Here is an 11,592-nt window from a genome sequence, read left to right as displayed (position 1 = left end):
TTTTTTATCTTTTAGTTTTTACGTTACTGTTTTATTGGAAAATACTTTTATTTTTTAGTTAAAATATTCTGTTTAAAAACGTTTTTTTATCTTATATAGTTTATTTTAAAATTCTCTGTAAAAAGCTTACTCTAAAATATAATATATTTTTATTATTAAAATTTTATTACTATAGAAATTGTATTTTCAATATAAATTTTAGTTTGTAAAAATAAATCTTTAATCTAAAAACGAATAATTTATAAAGTTATTGAAATATAAATTAAATTAGGTTATTTCAGTAACTACGTTTAAAGTTTGTAAACTCACTTTTATGGTGCTTGTTTATGTGAACTTGTAAATCTTGTGGCCTAGAAAATCGTTTAGGACAATCAGCTTCAGTGCAAAAGTATTTCTTTGAGTCTAGATGTTTCCCTACATTTTTTCGTTTCTTTGTATCGTAATTTGAATCTGAAGAAACAAAATAGATTTTTCAAGTTTAATACAGATTAAAAATAATATTCTGATAAAGTTTACTTTACATTTAAATACTTATAGTTAATGGTTATTTCACACAGTACTATCGTCGTATTTTACATAAATATAAAAATAACTGACTATTAATTTCTAGCACATTGTACTTTTGAGCAATTTCGTTTTGCTGAAAACTATTGTCTGTACTTGGTATTGTATTTTGATAATTAGAATTTGACACGTTTGAACTTTGAATGATGTTCGTGCTTTCAAATCTAGTGGCTGGTAATGAATTTCTGAATACAAAAATATAAAATATTTATGCTAAGAGAATAATACGTAAAAAGAGTTTAACAGTTTTTAACTTTGTAAACAAAATACTAAAACTTCCAAAACTTATTTATTTTAAAAAAGAAAAATGTAGTAGTATATCTATAAAATTACTACCAATATAGGGGTCGGCAAAGTGCGGATTGCAAAGCACATTCTGAGGCTTGCGATGTGCTTTTTTTCTAAAATCGTATTTTTTTAAAACGATGAAAATAAAAACTTGAAATTAAGTTTTTAATTTAACAACCACTTTAATTTAACAATTTAATACAAGTGCTTCATTATTTCTAATTTTAATATTTTTGCAATAACTTGTTTTTTTTTGGTTATTGCAATTACTTTAGTTAAGTGCGGCCCGCAGAAAAAAAATATATACAGTACGGACGTCGAATATTTTTTTAAAGAAAAATTTTCTCGTGACTGCTAACTCCTGTACAAATATAATGAAATAAACTTAAAATATTATCTAAAAAAATTATTAAAAATTTCTAACATAGGGTAGCATTGTTGGTAGACATTTTGACTTGATGACCAATCAAATCTTAAGTCACTGCTGTTTTTGCTTATTGGTGTATGAACAAAGACATTTCCGTCATTGAAGTTCTAATTTTTTTTCATTAGCTTGTTTTATGTAATAAATATTAGCAGTATAATTAAAGCAATTTAAATTATATGTTTCTAATTATATTAAGATACTCAAATATAGGTTTGTCAGAAATAAATAATCCTAAATGCTTGTTAAACGTTTGTATTTTTTAACTTTAAAAATTTATACACGAGTAACTTTTTAAATAAAAACATATTCAAAAAGCAGTTATGATCAAAAGTTTAAGCTAACTATTTAAAAAGTATGTTTTTAACTTTTGTAGTAAGAGTTTATTTAAAACATATACTTTTTATATACATTTAAAAATTTCATTTATCTTTAAGACGACTACCTTAATATTGTTCACTAAAATAACTATAATAATTACTATTGTTATTACTATTATATACCATTGTTAGTTTTGTGAATTTTTTTGTTTTTTTATAGTTATTTTTAAATAGTGATTTTAATCAATTTAGTATATAAAACCGTGTAGCTTTTGACTTGAAGAACAAAAAAACACTATTTTCTATTGTGGAAAAATTACAAATATGAACTTCAACTACTTTAAAAAAAAAAGCTGAAATTAAACTTACTTTGCAAAAAACTAAAATAAAACATAAATATAAAATAAAAACACCTGACATAGTGGTCTTGCGTTAGACCTATAAGTAGTTTATTAGCTTATATTAGAAAAAAACATTTTTATTTTTGTAATGTTGAAAGAATTATTTGAAAGTTAGAAATTTGTGTTTTATTAACATGATTGTAACTTAAAATTTTAATACTATTACTACTTATACATCAATATTTTATTTAATAGGTAAACCTTTGAAAAATTGTAATTTTGTTCTACAGTAGCATTTTGATTAGTTAATGCACGGCCATTTTGATTTAAGTTGTGAATTTTAGTAGAGTTGCTGTTTTCTATGAGGTTTTGTTGAGATGTAGTTACTAGTTGACCGTTTGAATTTTGCAAAGATGTATAGTATGGCTGCTGTAGTGGTGGACAACATGGAAGGTCATTTGCTACACTGCTTTGACAAACACTTAAATTTTCTGTGAGTTTATAATACTTAAATTCTAACAAAACTATTATTTATGGATATATAAAATTAACTTACCGTCTCTAGTTGCTGGGTAGTCAATATATATAGATGTCTGCCGTTGCTCAGTAAACACTAGACGTTTACCTTCTAGAAAGTTTTAGTAATTAATACGGTGTTTTATAAAAAAATTAGCTACATGAAATAGAAAAACCATGTGCACTTATGGTTGAAAAAAAATTGTAATTACTTTAATTTGGTTTACGATTTTGGAAGTAGTTTAACTTTTTGCGTGTATACGATTTTGAAAACAGTTTTAATAATTAGCTTGTTTTAAAATTGTTTAAGTTTATATAAAGAACTGCAGTGAATAGTATAAATCAAACTGCGCATTTTAACTGGTAAAGTTTATGTTTAGTTAAACATTAAAAAAAGCGTTTAAAAGTAAGAACTTATTTATTTATTTTTAGCAGAAGTTTTAAACAACTACTTGCTTTTATAAATTGTTTTTTTGTGGCTTTATAAAATTAGTTTATTAAATTCCATCCAAAATTCTCACAAAAAACTGCAAGCAATTTAATTCAATAACAAAATGAAGTTTTACACTTAAACTCATTAAGCTAATTTGTAAACTCTGCATGAAGTTTCTTTATATCAAAAATTAATTACTTATAAAATTCAGTTGTTTTGTAAAAAAGTATAAACTTAAAATTGTTGGTTTTAAAAACTAACTCAAATATTAGTTATTATTTAAAATTTAAAAACTGTAACAGACCAAAGCTGAAAAAGTTTTTGGATCAACCTGTTTGACTAAATATATTTAAAGATTTTTTAAATATAAAATTTTATTCAAAGTTTAAACAGTTGTAAACTTTTAAAAGTAAGTAAGTATTTTATACACATATAATAAATTGCAACAATTAAGTATTTTATGATAGCCTTTAGTTGTTTAAATTATTTTCTTATTAATATTTTCACTATTGATTACTACTTTTAAAAAATTTAGAGGTAGACACTATTTAATGTAAAAACTATTTTTCAAAATATCTCAGTTCTACATAAACTAAAAAAAACATCATTCTTTTATTTCAAACACTTTTAATCATAATTAGTTAAACAGATAAAGGACTATAGATGATTGAATTTTATATTTAAAATATTCTTTTTGGTCACTATTAATCTTAGTACTTTAATTTAGTACAAAATAACATTTTATCCTTGTCATTGAATAATTGAGAATGAGTTTAAAAATTTTTATTTAACCTTGCTTTAGATAGTTGTTTTACAAATAGTAAAAACTCATGTTTTATCTTACTATAAACTCGATCTATATTATTACAAACAATTTCTATAACTTTTGTTTATAGTAAAAAGCTATCCAACTATATTAAACTGTATAACTAGCCTTTTTGCTTTGGACTTGCTTCATAAGGAGATAACATATATTGTTCATTTTCAACAATTGTTCTAGTACCAATTTCATTTTTCAAATCGATTTGGTCTTGATATTGCTGTGCAGGCTTGTTAAAAGCTTGACTTTCAAGCGCTAACGAAATTGAAAAACTAACTTAATGGTCTTATAGATAAAATCATATTTATTCTTTTAAAGCAAAATTCACACTTACTTTGACTTGAAGCTGAATGCCAAGACTTGTTTCCTGCTCCAAGCGTTGATTCTAGTTGTTGAGGAGCTTCTGAAAGAGCTGCAAAAGGTAAATAAGAAGAGCTATGCTGTGTAGGAAGTTCTACTTTACAGTTAGTATAAGTTTGAACTCGCACTATAACTGATGGTTTATTTTTGACTTCTTCGCAATAAGCCCGATTTAGTTGAACTCCATTAGAGTAACACGCGTCATGACAAGCTGACTGTGGAAAACTACCTTGTTTTGAGTTTTGAAAATAACTAAAGTTCATGTTAGTATCGTTTCCATTTTTGCTAGATCCTAGATCTAAAGTCTGTTGATTTATATTTTGAAAATCAGTAGAAAATTTATTTTTATTGTTATAGACAGAATGTTGACCTGCTTCGTTTATCAAATGATTATAGTCTTGCTGCTTTTCAAAGTAATCTTTAAAAATGGGTGAAACTTGGTTTTGGTATTGCCAATGCTCTTCGTTATTTGTCGGTTGTATATATTGATTCAAGTTATAATAAGTTTGAACTTGCTGTTCGTCTTGTGAATAGCTGGGAGTTAGCTGATATTCATTTTGGTTTTTATTGTAAGCCGCATCAACAATGTTTCTTTCTTCCTGCGGTTGTAATAGTTTTTCATCGAAAGAACTCCCAACTTCACCGATTACATTGACGCTATTTTTTTCAAAGTTTTCATTTAGTGTCATCATGTTGCAATATGGTCGGCTTACGAGCTCGTTATGTTTTTGTGCAACGACTACATTTCGCAGCGTGGTTGGTTCTTCCCACATTTTTGTAAATTCTTATAATTTCTTAACTAACTAATTTTATTTCAAAAAACTTTAAGAAATAGCATCAATGGGCTGCGTAACTACTACTTGTGATAAAAATTAATAAAAATTGCGGCATGAATAAGCTGATTGCTTTTACTTTCTGTTTTTGCTCTTTTTACGAGATAATACTGTTTTCTTTTGCTTGCCACAAGTTTGTGCTAAAGAGAGCAGAAATAGTCAATGTAACCACTTTTTTAACAATATTGCTTATGACGCAGTTAAATTTTTATTTTAGTTATCTTATTCGTTGATAAACACCTCCTACAAAATAAGAAAGTATGGGAGTACAATTTCAAAAAATAGTTTGGTATTTTTCTTATCATCATTATTGTGAAATTTTATTTTACACACTGAAAGAGCAGGCGAAAATTTTTTATAACCCAGTGATAAAGCAACAATTTACTCCTTTTGAAAAAAAAAACATTCGTTTAAAAAAAATTAAATTAAAATTATCAATTATAAATAAACTTTGTTTAGTTCAATTTCGTTTCAAAAGTGTTTACTCGAGTTTTAGTACTTATCACATGTAAAACTATTTGTTGTCAAAAATAGTAACAGTATTTTTAAAGATTTTATTTTTATTATTTTTCTAAAACTAATTAATTAACTAAAAATAGCAAAGCTTGCAAACTGTAAAATAATTACCTAAAAAAAATTCCCGGGAGGTGGAAAAAAAAACTTTTTAAATTTTAATCAAACAAGATTTATGTTAATAAAAGTTTAAACAAAAGTTTAAGTTGAAATGTTAAACTTTTATAAACACCACAAATGTGTTTTATAATTTAAATATTACCTTATTTTTGTGTTTAAATTTTTTTAAATATTAACTAGCTAATGCTAATGGTTTGTTAATACAGATCCTAGCGAAGCAAGTTGGCTTGTATATATAATAATATAAAACAAAGAATTTGCACGATACTTTTTTCATTGAACTAGCATATGTTTCAAATATTTTATCTTTTTTCCCGTTCGTAAACTACTTTTTATTTTTCATAGAGTTTTATAAAACTGTGACAACTTTTTTAATTGTCCTGGACAAGACGTTAAAAGGTATCCGTGGTGTGCGACTCGATAACCGAAAGGTTTTTTCGTGCACCAGGTCCTAGAACCAAATACTTTGAGTGTATTTTTGTCATTCAATAAACTTTATATATAACACAAATATACATGTGTTAGTCTAATAAAGAAAAGTACTGTGAGAATTGTTTTTTATCATTATTTTTAATAAACAAATATTTTATACCAATCATAGGAGTTATAAAGTAGCTTATAAACTTCTATGTATTAAGTTTTTGTAATTTAAAGTTTCAAACTGTTTTACAACTTTGTTTGAATTAAAACTACAAAGTCTGTTGCACGAAATTTTTTTGTTTTAATATTAATTTAACGTGTTTTATTGCTCAATGATTATAAGATTTTTACAAAATTTTACAAACTATAAAAAAACTTATGAAGATCAACTTAGTAATTTGTAAAAAAAAAACAGCATAGTACTTTAGCAATCAGACTTCAACTTAGGTATTATAATGTTTCATATATTATTAGAATTAATAGTAGCTATTAAACAGTTTTGTGTACCTGTTTACAGTTTTACGATATTTCGCATAATTGAGGTTTTTGTTTATTAGTGGTTTTTCGTATTCCTTAAATAATTAAAAGCTGTGATCATTTGAACTTATGCTTTATTATATTCTGAAAACTTGAATTAGTTTTATTTCATATTTTTTTATATGAAAACTTTAAAAAGCTAGTTTAATGTAGTAACTTGTTCTCAAACATTATAAATGTTTTTTAAATAACTAGCTTAGTTACGCAATATGACTTTTTTAATCTATCTTTATTTTAGTTACCTCAACAATACAAAAGCAAACGTATACTTAAAGTCAGAAGCTTTTATTTTAGATTACTTTGCATCCACCTAGTTTTAATAAAAAAAATTAAATTTAAAATGAATATTATCTTCATAAAAATTATTTTTAACCTAAAATTAAACTTCACAACAGCAAGTTTATACCAAGTTTATAACTTTAAATTAAACATTCAATCGGCAAAACACGAAACTTAATCAGTTAAAACTTCTTGCCTGCGACGTTTTTAGGTTTAAAACAATTTTTGCGAAACAAACAAATTTTAATTCTTCCTGTAATAAGGTTTTACAAATACTTTCTTGAAATAATTATGATTTAACGTTTGTTACTTTTAATAAAGCTTTTTTGTACAATTTAGCTTTTAAGAAAAAAAATACAGTTAATTAAAACTACGGCAGCCCGCGATGACTTTTTATATAAAATCTGGTTTGCAAAGGTTTATCTATTAGTAAATCTGGACATAACCTATGAAAGGATGCCGAATTTTGCATTAAACATTAATGCTGTCCGTTTTGTTTTTGCTAAGAGAAACAAACAACGCATTTACTTCATTAATTATTTTTTTTGCTAAAAATAAAAAGTTTAAAACTTAAAATGAAGCTCAAAATATACATGTTTTTATAATATGTTCAACTTGTTTTATATAATATAATTTTTCGACTTTTGTAAACCAGATGAAGACAATTTTTAAGCTAATATAGTTTTGAAATAGTCTTATCATTTACAAAATTAAGTCTTATGAAAAATTAATCGGATACCAAATTTAAAACCTAACAAAAATTTCTAAATACTATTTGAACCAATTAAAATATAATTAAACCCTTAAGAATAAATTGCTTTAATGAGTAAATAAAAAAATCTTTCAAACAACACGCCTATAACAGTTTTTAAACTTTTCTTTATACTTTACCTTGTTGTTAGTCTTAAAGTTTAAATTAAAAACTTTATGTATATTTATATACAGTTTTTATTTGAACTAATTTACTACAAATAGTAAAACCAAGTATATAATTCAATCATTTGAAATAATTCTAATTTAAATGAAATAACAAAATGTTATGTTTGTTATTAACATTATACTTTATTTAAACACCATTTAAAGATGAGTTATGAATTGTATATCGAGAAATAGGAATAGTTATTTGTAATAAAAACACAGATGTCAGTTTTAAGCTGTTATTCAACCTTTAAACTAAACTTAATTTTTTTAGAAATTTTAATTTAAAAAAAAGTCTTTTAAAGTTGCCTATATTTTGTAGTAGTTAAAATACGTAAACTTCAATCGTAAATATTTTTTGTTGCACATTTTCCTTATTTTTTAAACTAAAAAAAAGTTTTAAAATTCTTTATAGAGTTGTAACTGCTTAAAGTGGTAACAAAAAAAAGTAAAAAAAAAAAAAAATTAACAAAACTTTAAATATACGTAGCTACAATACCTAAAAATATGCCGAACCAACTTTTTGTTTTGCCGAAGTAAACTCCTACTGTTTAAAGAAAAAACTATCTAAGTAAGTTAGATGTTGTTATGTTCTGATACAAATAATATCTTTATCATTTAGTTTAGTTTTTTCCTAAAATACTTGTTTATAAAAAAATATAATGTAATGAACAAATAAACAAAGATTTGACTACTAATTTTATACCATAGTTTTGATTCATTTAAAATAGAAACGTAAGGTTAATTTAAATTTATGAAACTAAATACTACGCTGTTAAAAGACTACAATAAAAAGACTTTTTTTTTACGAAGATTAAATAGACTTTTTTTAGTTTTGTAAGTGGAGTTTTTGCTAAGTAAAAAATAAATAAATAACAAACATAAAATATAAAGCTCAAATTTGAAATATAGTCTAATGATTAGATTAAAACCTGTCAAGTTTATTAAAATAACTTGAGTCCATAATTATTATTTTCAAATACAATTAATTAAATAATTTTTTCTTGCATTAGTGTTATAAAAATTCTGAGTCTAATATGTGATTATTCTACTAATTGTGCTATTATTTATAAAAATAGCAAAAGTTGATTTCAAAAGCTAGTAAAGAAAAGTTAGTGTTTATTTCTACTTTAATTAAAAGCGAGTGTGTAACCAAATAAAAGAACTAGTCTCAATTGCATATCTATAGCAATAGCACTCTTTTATTCAACTAAATAAAACACTTAGTTTTAGGTTTTTAAATACTCTTTTAAGATAAGTTGCTAAGTTTTTTAATTCTAGGTCGCTAAAAATATAGTTGTTTGGCTTAAACATGTTAATTAGCAAGTTGTAACAAGTCTGTATAGAATAAGAACATTAAAAAATTTCTAGTAGTTAGCTTAAGTAATTTAATAAATATTTAAAGTAGTTTAAAACTTATTTTACACTAAATTTTGTATTAAAACTAAGTATTTAAGTATGGCATTAATAAAAAAAAACTTAATAATAACTCTACTATCAGTAAATACACTTGTAGTATTTCGCTAAAAGCATATTTGATCATTTCAACTTAAATTCTTTTAAAGTGGGTATTTTAGTCGCTAAGCTTAGGAAACACTGATCTGCACTTTGACAGGAGTTAGATTGATTTTTAGATCCTCTTCTTTGAAAAAAGCGAAAAGAAAAAAAAAAAGAGTTCTAGATATACATTATCATATTATATATGTATATATATATATATTTATTTATTTATTTAATTATATAAAAACTATAATTTAAACAGCTGTTTCACACATTGAAATGTAAAATTTCATGTGATCGTCAGTAAGTTACAGTTTATTATAATAGTGAACAGAAATTTCGATTTTAAATTATTTCATAGTAATTGTGACGTAGTAATGGTACAGTTTATTGTACGATTAGCTGAATTTTAAATACGCTGTGAATGTTATTTTATACTTTTTAGGAAAGTTTAAAAAGGTTATTTTGGAAAAATGTTTTAAGCTATTAGAAAATTTTTTTTAGACTGTTGGGAAAAATGTTATAAAATACTATAAAATACTCGTGTTTGCCGATTCGATTTTATTTTGTTATAATATTTAGTTGGTTTTAATTTTGTTAAAAAAGTATTTTTGATAATGGATGCATATGTTTTGTCTTTCGCTTTTCTTGTTTAGTGTTACGTTCTCATCTGATTTTTCGATTTCTATTTTTTCTAAGTTACAAAGTTTGCAGCCGAATTTAGTATTGAATTTTAATTTTGTCCTGTTTAATATTTCCCATTTAATTTTGTAGTCTGTATTGTTATCTTTTAAGTTCCATATGTAATTCGCTAGTTCTGTTGTGTGTCTTTTGTTAATGTTGTTGAATGATGATTTGTGGTTTCTGTATCTTTGTTTAAAGGTATTTCCTGTCGATCCTATATACTGCTTTATTGTTTTATTTGATGTTACTGTTGCTTTATAAATTATATTTGACACTAGGCATTCGTTATTTAAAGGGCAAGGTTCTTTACGGCAACTATATATATATATATATTAAAATATTTTAGAATCAAAGACTTTGTACTTGGTAATCAATTTCCACTGCTTTTTATTTAATTTTACAACTCTATCTAAATGTAAATTGGGTTCGACTTCAAAGTTATACGAAAAGTTTAAATGTCACTACATTAGTGTCTATTCTATACATAGCTAATAACTAAAAATACTAGATCAGTTTTAGTTACTAAAAAAACAATAATAACCATATTAATGTTGGTAATTTAAAAAAGTTAAAGTTATATAATATAGATTTTCGAATAAAACAAATATCATAAACTCTGTAATAATACTTTTATCAATATTTAATTATTAGTATATTACAATGTTTAGATGGTACAGCAAAACAAAAATACTTACTTTGTTTACACTGTTCAACTTCTAACATACTGTATAAATTAAAGATTTTAATTACTTATATTGTAAAAACGATTCTCTTAAACAGTTATTTTTTAGTTTTGATACACATAAGGTATGTAGTTTAGGGAAAACGTAATGTTTAAAATTTTGCAATTTTTTTAACTTTCATTTAGTATAAAAGTTTTTAAAGTTTCTTACACTATAATCGTAAATTAAAACTAATATGTTTAATTATGTCAATTCAATTGGTTATAAAATTTTAACATTTTTTTAATTTAAAGCAAAACTAAACATTAAACAAAAAAATCTAAGGGTTTTAGTTATACTTTCATAGTAACAAGATATATAATACATTAAGAAACAAAAATTACGATATATGTTTGCTCATTCTCCTAAACAAATATCGTATCAAGGTTAACATATAAACATTTTAATTTACGAAGACAAATTACAAAAAAATGTTTAACAATCTTCGCAAGTACTAAAACGTTTGATTATGTTTTTGTAACTTATGTTTAAACTTAAGACATAAAAACATTTTGCAAAACGTTTTTATTGTAATTGAAAAAAACATTAGGGATTTGTTTATTTTTAAATTTAAGGTTTAAAAACCAAAAATTTTCATTTCGGTGCATTTATTTCAACCGTTCACAGGGCTGACAAAGGTTTTTTGTAAATTTCTCCACTTTTTTAACAAACAAGTTTTTTGGTTCATTTATACTATAATATAAATCTTAAGCTAAAAACATTAGCTTTAAATAGTATACAAACATAAAAAAGATACTGTAAAGTTACTTTAATTGTGGTTTTTAAGTAAAAAGTAAAAAAAAAATCCAATTTTTTTATCATTATGATAAATCTTTTGTATCTGATTGAATTTTTGTTACTTCACAATCACAAGTAGCTTAAAGTTTTTTAATAACTTTTGTTCAAAATTCAGTTTTTTTTTTAATTTCTCGAATTCTAGTTTTTTTTAAATTATTTGGTCAAGTTTCAGGTTTTTTTTGACAACACCATCAAAAGTGAC

The sequence above is a fragment of the Thalia democratica genome, chromosome 6, assembly GCF_965202585.1.
Source record: "Thalia democratica chromosome 6, ktThaDemo2.hap1.1, whole genome shotgun sequence".
NCBI classification, from domain to species: domain Eukaryota; kingdom Metazoa; phylum Chordata; class Thaliacea; order Salpida; family Salpidae; genus Thalia; species Thalia democratica.
Note: the sequence above shows the minus strand (reverse complement) of the source record.